The following is a 9181-nucleotide window of genomic DNA, read 5'->3' as shown; positions in this document are numbered from 1 at the left end:
CTGGAGAAACCCAGCGGGTCGGGCAGCATCTCTGCAGAACATGGATAGGTGATGTTTTTGTGTTGGTACCCATTTTCAGACCTGACCTGAAACATCACCTATCCATATTGTCCAGCGATGCTGCCTGACCCATTGAATTATTCAGCACTTTGAGTCCTTTTGTGTAAACCAGCATCTGCGGCTCCTTGTTTCTACGAAATGAGAAGGTGGCCAGGGTGGTGTGGGTCTCTGATGATGTTGGCTGCCTTTTTGAAGTGGCGCCTCCTACAAATTCCTTCCGTGGTGTGGAGATCAGTTTGATAGTCCAGTCAGCTGCATTATTTGTCTAACAACAGTTCAACTAGTAGGTGGACTATTACACTATCACCATATCACGAGCTGAGCTGGAAAAGCATTAATCACCACAATTTATTCAGCTCAGTGAATGTTGTGAACGGCCAAAGATGATGAAAGACATCTATGATCTAGACATTTGTATGCTGCTTGCAGCGTTATTTTCTGAAGAAAAATAAGAGTGTAGCTAACCTTTATTACTGTAATAGCAGACAATTGTATATTGCCCTCATGATAGCACAGATCTTCAAGTGGCAAACAATGTGTGTTAAAGTAAGACGCTGGCTGGAATAAAAATTCACATTGCAGCATAAATACAAGATCAGAGCAGCAGACAATAACAAAAGCACTTTATCTGAAGGTGGCAAATGTAATTCTTGTGTTATTTTCTAAAATATGATCTGTTATGTATTGACTCCTTGAGATTCTTTAATGAATATCATTAAATGTCTTGCTGAAAGGCTCTGGGGAAGATTAATTTTCTGCCACTGTTTTATTCCGCTGCCAATGATTGATTTTCAGCCTCTGGAGGTGACTAGGAATCCATAGTTAATCTCCATTGAATGGCTCTGCACCACATGTTTGGCAAAGCGTGAAAAAAAGAAAAAAAAGTTTGAAACATCGTCTCTTGTCTGTGAAGTCACAATAAACACTGCACCATCTTCGAACAGTTTAAGTGGGCCAATCAATTTCTGGATGCAAACAAATACTACCAGCATCTCTGTGGTAAAAGCTAAATATTACACAGTCAAAAATTTAGACCTTAACACATAAGACATTGGAACGGGGAGACTAATTGGCCCATCGAGTCTGCTCCCGCCATTTGATCAGCACTGATCTATTTTCCACTCTCCATTCATTCTCCTGCCTTATCTCCGTAATCTTTGACATCCTTACAAATCATGAACCGATCGATCCCTGCTTTAAAAATACCCAATGACTTGGCCTCCACCGCCGTCTGTGGCAATAAATTTCACAGATTCGCCACCCTCTGAGCTGGGGAAATTGCTTCTCATCTCCATTCTAAAGGTACGTCCTTTTATTCTGTGGCTGTGCCCTCTGGTTCTCGACTTTCCCACTACTGGAAACAATATTCGGTACGTTTCAATGAAATCCCCCCTCATCCCTATGGAAAAAGCTAAATCATATAACCGACACATGGCATGTTGATGTAACCTGTAAATAATGTTATGGATACTTTCATCTTGCCCATTGGATTAATACTGGCAGAAACCTTCCAAAAATTATGTTTCCGTTTCTGTTTTCTACTGCACAACCGCCAGCAGCTGGGCTATCTCGTGCAGGTTTCGCTCGAGTGGGCACTGGTTGCAAAAAGGTTATTTTGATTTTTATGTGGGCAAGTTTGGTGAGATGATCCGTGTCCAAGTTATTGAGCTGTGACTTGAAGAGTGACAAGGTTGGTGCACATCTGGTGGTGTCGGGAAGAATGTTCCACTCTGGGATAGTCCATGGATGTAGTGACCGTAGGTAGCCATTTTTTGTTTGCTGTAATTCTGGTATAAATGAAGTGACCTGAGGACTGTCTTGCAAATTTCTGGGTATTGGATTGAATAAAGTGAGATATGTTACTGGGGATGATGCCATGAGTCTCTTTGTGGACAGTACATAAGTGGGCTTTGGTGCGTCTTGACTCCAGCGACTCCCAGCCAAGGCGATTTAACATATCGGAGACGCTTGACTGTCTTGAGTAGCCATCACAAATAAACCGTGCTGCACACCTCTGAACCTTGTCAAGAACATTGTTCTCAATCAATAAGATATTACATGGATGGTGTTTCGCTGTCGATATAAAAGCTCAGGAAAATATGTGTGTCAACTGCTAGATGTTGCATTTTTTTTCCTCACAGAAATACTTACACGAACCTCTTTTTGTCACCTCTGTTAAAACCCTTGCTTGGTCATGTGTACCTGTAAAGTTAAGTGTTGGCAACATGTGAGTGCAGTATGGGTGTGATTATCCAGAGGTAGTGATCATGATTCAGCGTTAGGAATTCAAATTCAGGCTATTAAATAGAATCATAGAGTTATACCCAACATGGAAACAGGCCCTTTGACCCAACATGGAAACAGGCCCTTTGACCCAACTGGTCCATGCCAGTCAAGTTGTCAACCTAAGCTAGTCCTCTTTGGCCTGTGTCTGGCGCGAATACCTCAAAACCTTTCATATCCACGTGTTTCCAATTTTTTTGAGATGCTACGCACCTCTACCACTTCTTCTGGCAACTCGTTCCGTAATCTCACCACCCTCTATGTGAAAACCCTACCGATCCCCCTTAAATCTTTCTCCTCTCAGTTTAAGTCTACACCCTCTAGGTTTAGACTTCCCTAACCTGGGAATAAGACTGTGACCATTCACTTTTTCTTTGCTTGTCATGATTTTATATTCCTCTATCAGGTCACCCTTCTGCCTCTTATGCACCAGCCTATCCAGTCACATCTTATACCTCAAGCCCCCGTCCTCGTAACATCCTTGTCGATCTTTTCACCGCACACTCCAACCTTTCACAACATCCTACCTCAAGCTAGGTGACCACAGCACACAATGCTCCAGGAGTGGTCTCGCCAACGTCTTGTACACGCAAATAAATCTGGGTCAGAAAGATTTTATCCGTTATGAAGGAATCCGATGACTGTAAGACCACATATGGCACGGCAATGTCTTTATCTTGTTTGGCCAATGTGTCATTTTAGTCATAGAGTCAGCAGCCAATGAACCTATCAATCTGCATGTCATTGGGATGTGGCAGGAACTCTTATTGGGCCACCCATAATCTAGAGTGAGTCCCTCCTTTCCTTTCCTCCCACTTTGCCAAGACGTGCAGAGATGACAATTCTGTAAATTGTCTCTATTTAGTAGGATACAACTAGTGTATGGGTGATCTCTGGTCGGCATAGACTCGATGGACTGGAGGGCCTGTTTCCATGCTGTATCTCTAGACTAAACAAAGACTGCGAGACCTCTCTTTGTGCATTTGGTGACATCATCCCAATGGTACATGCCCCATAGTTTATGGAGTTGAATTGAAATAGCTTTTATGCATTTAGTTGATCGTCAGAATTATACGGTCACAGAATTATAGAGGCAAGGACCCTGCCACCAGGCATGCATTCGCACTAATCCCATTTTTATTGACCCCCTCAGTGTCACCAACTCTCTCCTGATTCTATCACTGACCTACACTTGCACATGGATGTGGAGAGGATGTTTCCACTAGTGGGAGAGTCTAGGACTAGAGGTCACAGCCTCAGAATTAAAGGACATTCTTTTAGGAAGTAGATGAGGAGAAATTTATTTAGTCAGATGGTGGTGAATCTCTGGAATTCTTTGCCACAGGCCGTGGAGGCCAAGTCAGTGGATATTTTTAAGGCAGAGATAGATAGATTCTTGATTAGTACAGGTGGCAGAGGTTCTGGGGAGAAGGCAGCAGAATGGGGCTAGGAGGGAGAGATAGTTCAGCCATGATAGACTTGATGGGCCGAATGGCCTAATTCTCCTCCTATCACTTATGACCTTGTGACATTATAATTGCGGGGGTAATTTACACTGATCAGATAACCACTCAATCTGCTTATCTGTGGGATTCAGCAGATACAAAGAGGGAGAAAGAACTCAATGGTCTATTACACAGCACTCTCAGCTATGCAACTGAATATGAGAGGAGATTTCAAATGGGGGCTTGAACCCACATTACTTGTTTTACACTCCCGATCTGAGATGAATTATTCTATTGTTTCTCTCCCATTGGAAATCAGGGAAGCAGCAACACTGCCAGACTTTGAAGAGGAAGAGAGGACGGAGCCAAATGTCAGACTTTGCCATCAATCAACAGCAAAGCTGGTATTTCTCCGTACAAGTACGGAAAAAAGGCCTGGCAGGCAAATTCTAGAAACACGTCACTGTTCTATATTGTGATTTAGTTTAAATTTTGTTTAAATAGTCCAACATTTTGAAAATAGAGAAGTACAGGACGGGCACATGAAGTTGAGGATATCAATGTCGAGGGAAGGAACAAAGAAGGTGGTGGGACCGCCGTGAGGGAGGGGGTTGGCGGGGGGAAGAACAAAGGGGGAACTGGCGCGGGGTGGGGGGGGGGGGGATTTGTAACTTCGTAAGTGCCCTTAATGGGTGGCTATTTGCATACCTTGCCAAGGCTTTGTGAAGGCTTTCCACCACCTTATTCACAACTTTATCCTGACCTTACAGCAGAGTTCCTGGCACATTAAATGTGTGCAAATTATCCCCATTTAGTAGCACCAAATACCTAACGTAATAGAGGACACAAAGTGCTGGTGTCACACAGCGGGTCAGACAGCATCTCTGGAGAACATGGATAGGTAAAGTTTCATGTCAGGACTCTTCTTCAGACTGAGGAAAGGACCCGACCCGAAATGTCGCCAATCCCTGTTCTCCTGAGATACTACCTGAGCTACTGATTAACTCTAGCACTTTGTGTCCTTTCATGTAAACCAGCATCTGCAGTTCCTTGTTTCTGTCCAATGTAAAAGCATCTCCACTTTGTTCAATGTCTCCAAAATTAAATCTATGTATTTCTGAGAACTTCTTTTTGACAGATCCGCAGATATCCAATAGATATAGAGACTATTTTTCCAGTTATCGCCCAGTAATTTGGAAAGTTAGAACATTAGATACCGGGCAGGTTTCTAATAGGTGGTGCAGCGGTAGAGTTGCTGCCTTACAGTGAATGCAGCGCCGAAGACCCGGGGTTCGATCCCGACCACGGGTGCTGTTTGTACGGAGTTTGTACGTTCTCCCCGACCTGCGTGGGTTTTCTCCGAGATCTTCGGTTTCCTCCCACACTCCAAAGACGTACAGGTTTGTAGGTTAATTGGCTTGGTAAACGTAAAAAATGTCCCTAGTGTGTATGGGATAGTGTTAATGTGTGGGGATTGCTGGTCGGCGCGGACCCAGTAGGCCGAAAGGGCCTGTTTCCTCGCTGCATCTCTCTACACTAAACTAAACTAAAATATGGAGAGCGACTACTGAAGATCTTTGTAGCATTAAAATAATCAGAGTTTAAGAAAATACACTTTGTAAGTCTCAAGGAACAGCTTCTTCCCCACAGTAATCAGATTATTGAAGGTTCCTCCCATAAGATATTGTAGTCCCAATCTTCCAACCTACCTCATGGCAGACATTGGACTTTTTCTTTGCAACTGCAATGCTACAATGGTGAAACACTATATTCTGCAGTCTGGCATTTTTCTCTTTGTATTTGACTTGATTGTACTCGGGCATTGTGTGATTTGGTTTAATCGGACAGCACACAAACAAAAGTTGTTCACTATACCTCGGTACTTATAACTCTAATAAACCAAGACCAATACCAATCAATGCCTTATTGTATTTTAAAGTTAATTATATTGATTTCTAAAAGCTTATATAATGAAAATAATACATGCTCTTAATCAAAGTCTGGAGTTAAAGATAAGGGAAATAAATGAAGCTCATTTTTGAATAAACTTGCCTTGATGTACTGTAGATTTATGAATATAAAACTGCATTATACTCAACAGAAGCACAGGTTTGAATGCAGTGGGTCATTTTAAACTTCTTGTCATTTATGACATAGTGGTTATTCATCCTTGATTTTACAGCTTCTGAAAATTTAAGTGGTTCTGAAAGTTTCCAATTTCAGATGAAGGCTTAAAATATGGGTCCAGATTTATAATTCAATAGTTGGTGACTATTAATGCATAAATGATTGAAGAAATATTATTCATCCTGTATCATTCAGGAACTTTGGAGATAGCGTAGTTCATTTTGAGTGTGTGACGCTGCATGCCAAACAGATGATTTTTGTTTTATGTAGAAACAAGGAACTGCAGATGCTGGTTTACAACAAAGGACACAAATTGCTGGAGTAACCCAGTGGGTCAGGCAGCATCTGTGGAGAAGGAAGGAGCTGCAGATGCAGGTTTCCACATTTCGTCTGCTCGACTGCATAATCTCCCCATGGTAGGCCTATTTTGAAGAAGTTCTTCTCCTCTCTCCGACGAGAGTTCTGCAACATTCTCTCTCGCTACTAAGAAGGGTCTTGGCCCAAAATGTCACCCATTCCTCCTCTCCAGAGATGCTGCCTGTCCCACTGAGTTACTCCTGCATTTTGTATCTTTCTTCAGTATCTGTGGAGAACTTGGATAGGTGACGTTTTGGGTCGGGACCCTTCTTCAGACTGAAGAGTCATAAGAAGGATCCTGACCAAAAACTTTAGCTAACCTAGTTCTCCAGAAACTTTGTCCGAGGGTCTCCAATTAGGTAGATAATAGCGCAGGACCACTTTCTAGTTGTTGATAGGATGGTTCAGTTGCTTGATAACAGCTGGGAAGAAACTGTCCCTGAATATGGAGTTGTGCATTTTCACATTTCTGTGCCTCTTCCCTGATGGGCGAGGGGAGCCTGACAGCTATCTCCCCCAATATTCAGTCAATGCTGGTGCTACCAGGCCATTCTTGGTGATGGTCCTTGATGTTGTCCTTTCCTCAGAGTACATTCTGTTCCCCAGCTGCTTTCAGCTCTTCTTCCAAGTTTTGTTCAACATGGAGAAACATTGATTTAACAGCGGAGTGAGAATTACAGATGGAAATCAACAGGCAGTTCCCGTTCCCCTGTTTGTACTCATGCCATGAGACTGACTTCCTGCGGTCTGGAATTAATTTGAAGGACAACCCAGGGTTATATCCTCCTGCCTGTGTACCAATGCACTAACATCTTTGGTTGACGTTTCTGGATTGCATAAGTTGTGCGTCTGCCTACTGAAGTCAAAATCATTTTTCATTTCCTTTAGGATCATTATTTGTTTAAGATTGCTTGCTTGGAGGATATTGGTGTTAACAGGATTTGCAAAATCTCAAGTGGCTCTGTCATTTGACTTTAGAGATACAGCGCGGAAGCAATCCCTTCGGCCCACCAAGTTCACGCCGACCAGCAATCTCTATCGTAGTACACTAACCTACAAACCTGTATGTCATTCAAGTGTGGGACCAAACCGGAGCATCCAGGGAAAACCCACGCAGTCACAGGGAGAACGTACAAACTCTGTACAGACAGCATCTGCAATCAGGATCGAACCTGGGTCTCTGGCGCTGTAAGGCAGTAACTCTACCACCGTGCCGCCCTTCGACATTGCATGTTGTGCCATCAAAATGACTTCCCTGTATTTTTCTACCGTGCTGCCCCAATCTGTAAGCTTCAACTTCAGAGAGAACGTCAGTTTAAACAGTTTGTCCAGACAGCTGTGACATTTACAGCTATCTCTGTGGCTTTCTCCAAAACATGTTCTGATTCCCAATTTCACCAAGTGTTAGTTTTATATTTACATCAATATGTTTATGTTTTATTTTAATAATTAAAGAGCAGGAATATTCCTCAGTGACATAGCAACATTAATATTCACTATGATGGGTTGGATAATTAATGTCACAGACTGTGACTGAGTGAAAATAATGTGATATTATCTAAACTACTGTTGCATAAATCTACAATACCAAATAAGAAGCTATTTTTACTAATCTAACTAATGAGACATCATAGGAAGACACAGAGTGCTGGAGTAGCTCAGCGGGTCAGGCAGCGTCTCAGGAGAACTAGGCAATGTTTTGGACCAGGACCTTTCTTTTGAAGAAGAGTTCTGACCTGAAACATTGCCTATCCAGGTTCTCCAGAGATGCTGTCTGACCTGTTGAGTTACTCCAGCACTTTACGTCTTCTTTTGTAAACCAACATCTGCAGTTTCTTTTTTCTAATGAGATATCATGATCATTGCAGACTTCATGGGCCAAAGGGCCTGTTCCTGTTCGGTTCTGTGTTCTAAGCTTTGTTAAGTGATCTTTTCAGACATTGTATCTTTGAAAATCCCTCTCCAATAAGATTCCATTTGATAGGAATAGATCGGGTAAACACACAGTTATTGCCCAGAATTGGGGAATAAAGAACCAGAGGATATTGGTTAAAGGTGGGGGTGGGGGGGTGGGGGAGGACATTTAATAGGAACCTGAAGGATATCTTTTTCACACAGCGGATGGTGGGTGTATGGAATGAGCTGCCGGAGGAGGAAGTTGAATTGTGGTACTATCACAACGTTTAAGAAACATTTAGACAGGTGCATGGATAGGATAGGTTAAGAGGGATATGGGTCAAACACAGGCAGGTGGGCCAACTGGAGATGGGACATGTTGGTCAGTGTGGGTAAGTTGGGCCGAAGGGCCTGTTTCAATGCTGTGTAACTCTATGACTCTATAACTGACAAACCCATATTAAACTCTCATGTACCAGGTATTAATAATGATCGGCACTGAGCGTTTATATAGAATTGTAATAGTGTAGTTGGACAAGAATTGGCACCTAATCAAAGAAGAGAATATTAGTAATAAAAAGGAACTGCAGATGCTGGTTTATACTAAAGAAAGACACAAAATGCTGGAGTAACTCAATGGTTCAGGCAGTATCTCTGGAGAACATGGATAGACGACGTTACGGGTTTGGACCCTTCTTCAGAGCTTAGTTGATTAAATAGAACATTAGTGCTGTTAATCAAAAGCTTCCTTAAAGCAATAGGTCTGAAGAAGGGCCTTGAAAGTAAAAGAGTTTACAGATGGTGGAGCCGAGGGGGGAATTCCCCAACGCTATGGCTTGGACAGTTGAATGCATGATCACCAATGGTGGGTGGAGTGGTGGGGAGGAGTGCCAAAGGGCAGGATACGGTGCAGAGTTTCAGATGAGCTAAAGTTTACGTAGAGTGGAGACAATTGGTTTTTGACATGGTATTCAAACATGATAAATTACACAGCTTACTTTGCATGCAATGCT

The sequence above is a fragment of the Rhinoraja longicauda genome, chromosome 25 (assembly GCF_053455715.1).
Source record: "Rhinoraja longicauda isolate Sanriku21f chromosome 25, sRhiLon1.1, whole genome shotgun sequence".
Classification (NCBI taxonomy): Eukaryota; Metazoa; Chordata; class Chondrichthyes; order Rajiformes; family Arhynchobatidae; genus Rhinoraja; species Rhinoraja longicauda.
The sequence above is the reverse complement of the archived record's forward strand: the minus strand, read 5'-3'. Positions refer to the sequence as shown.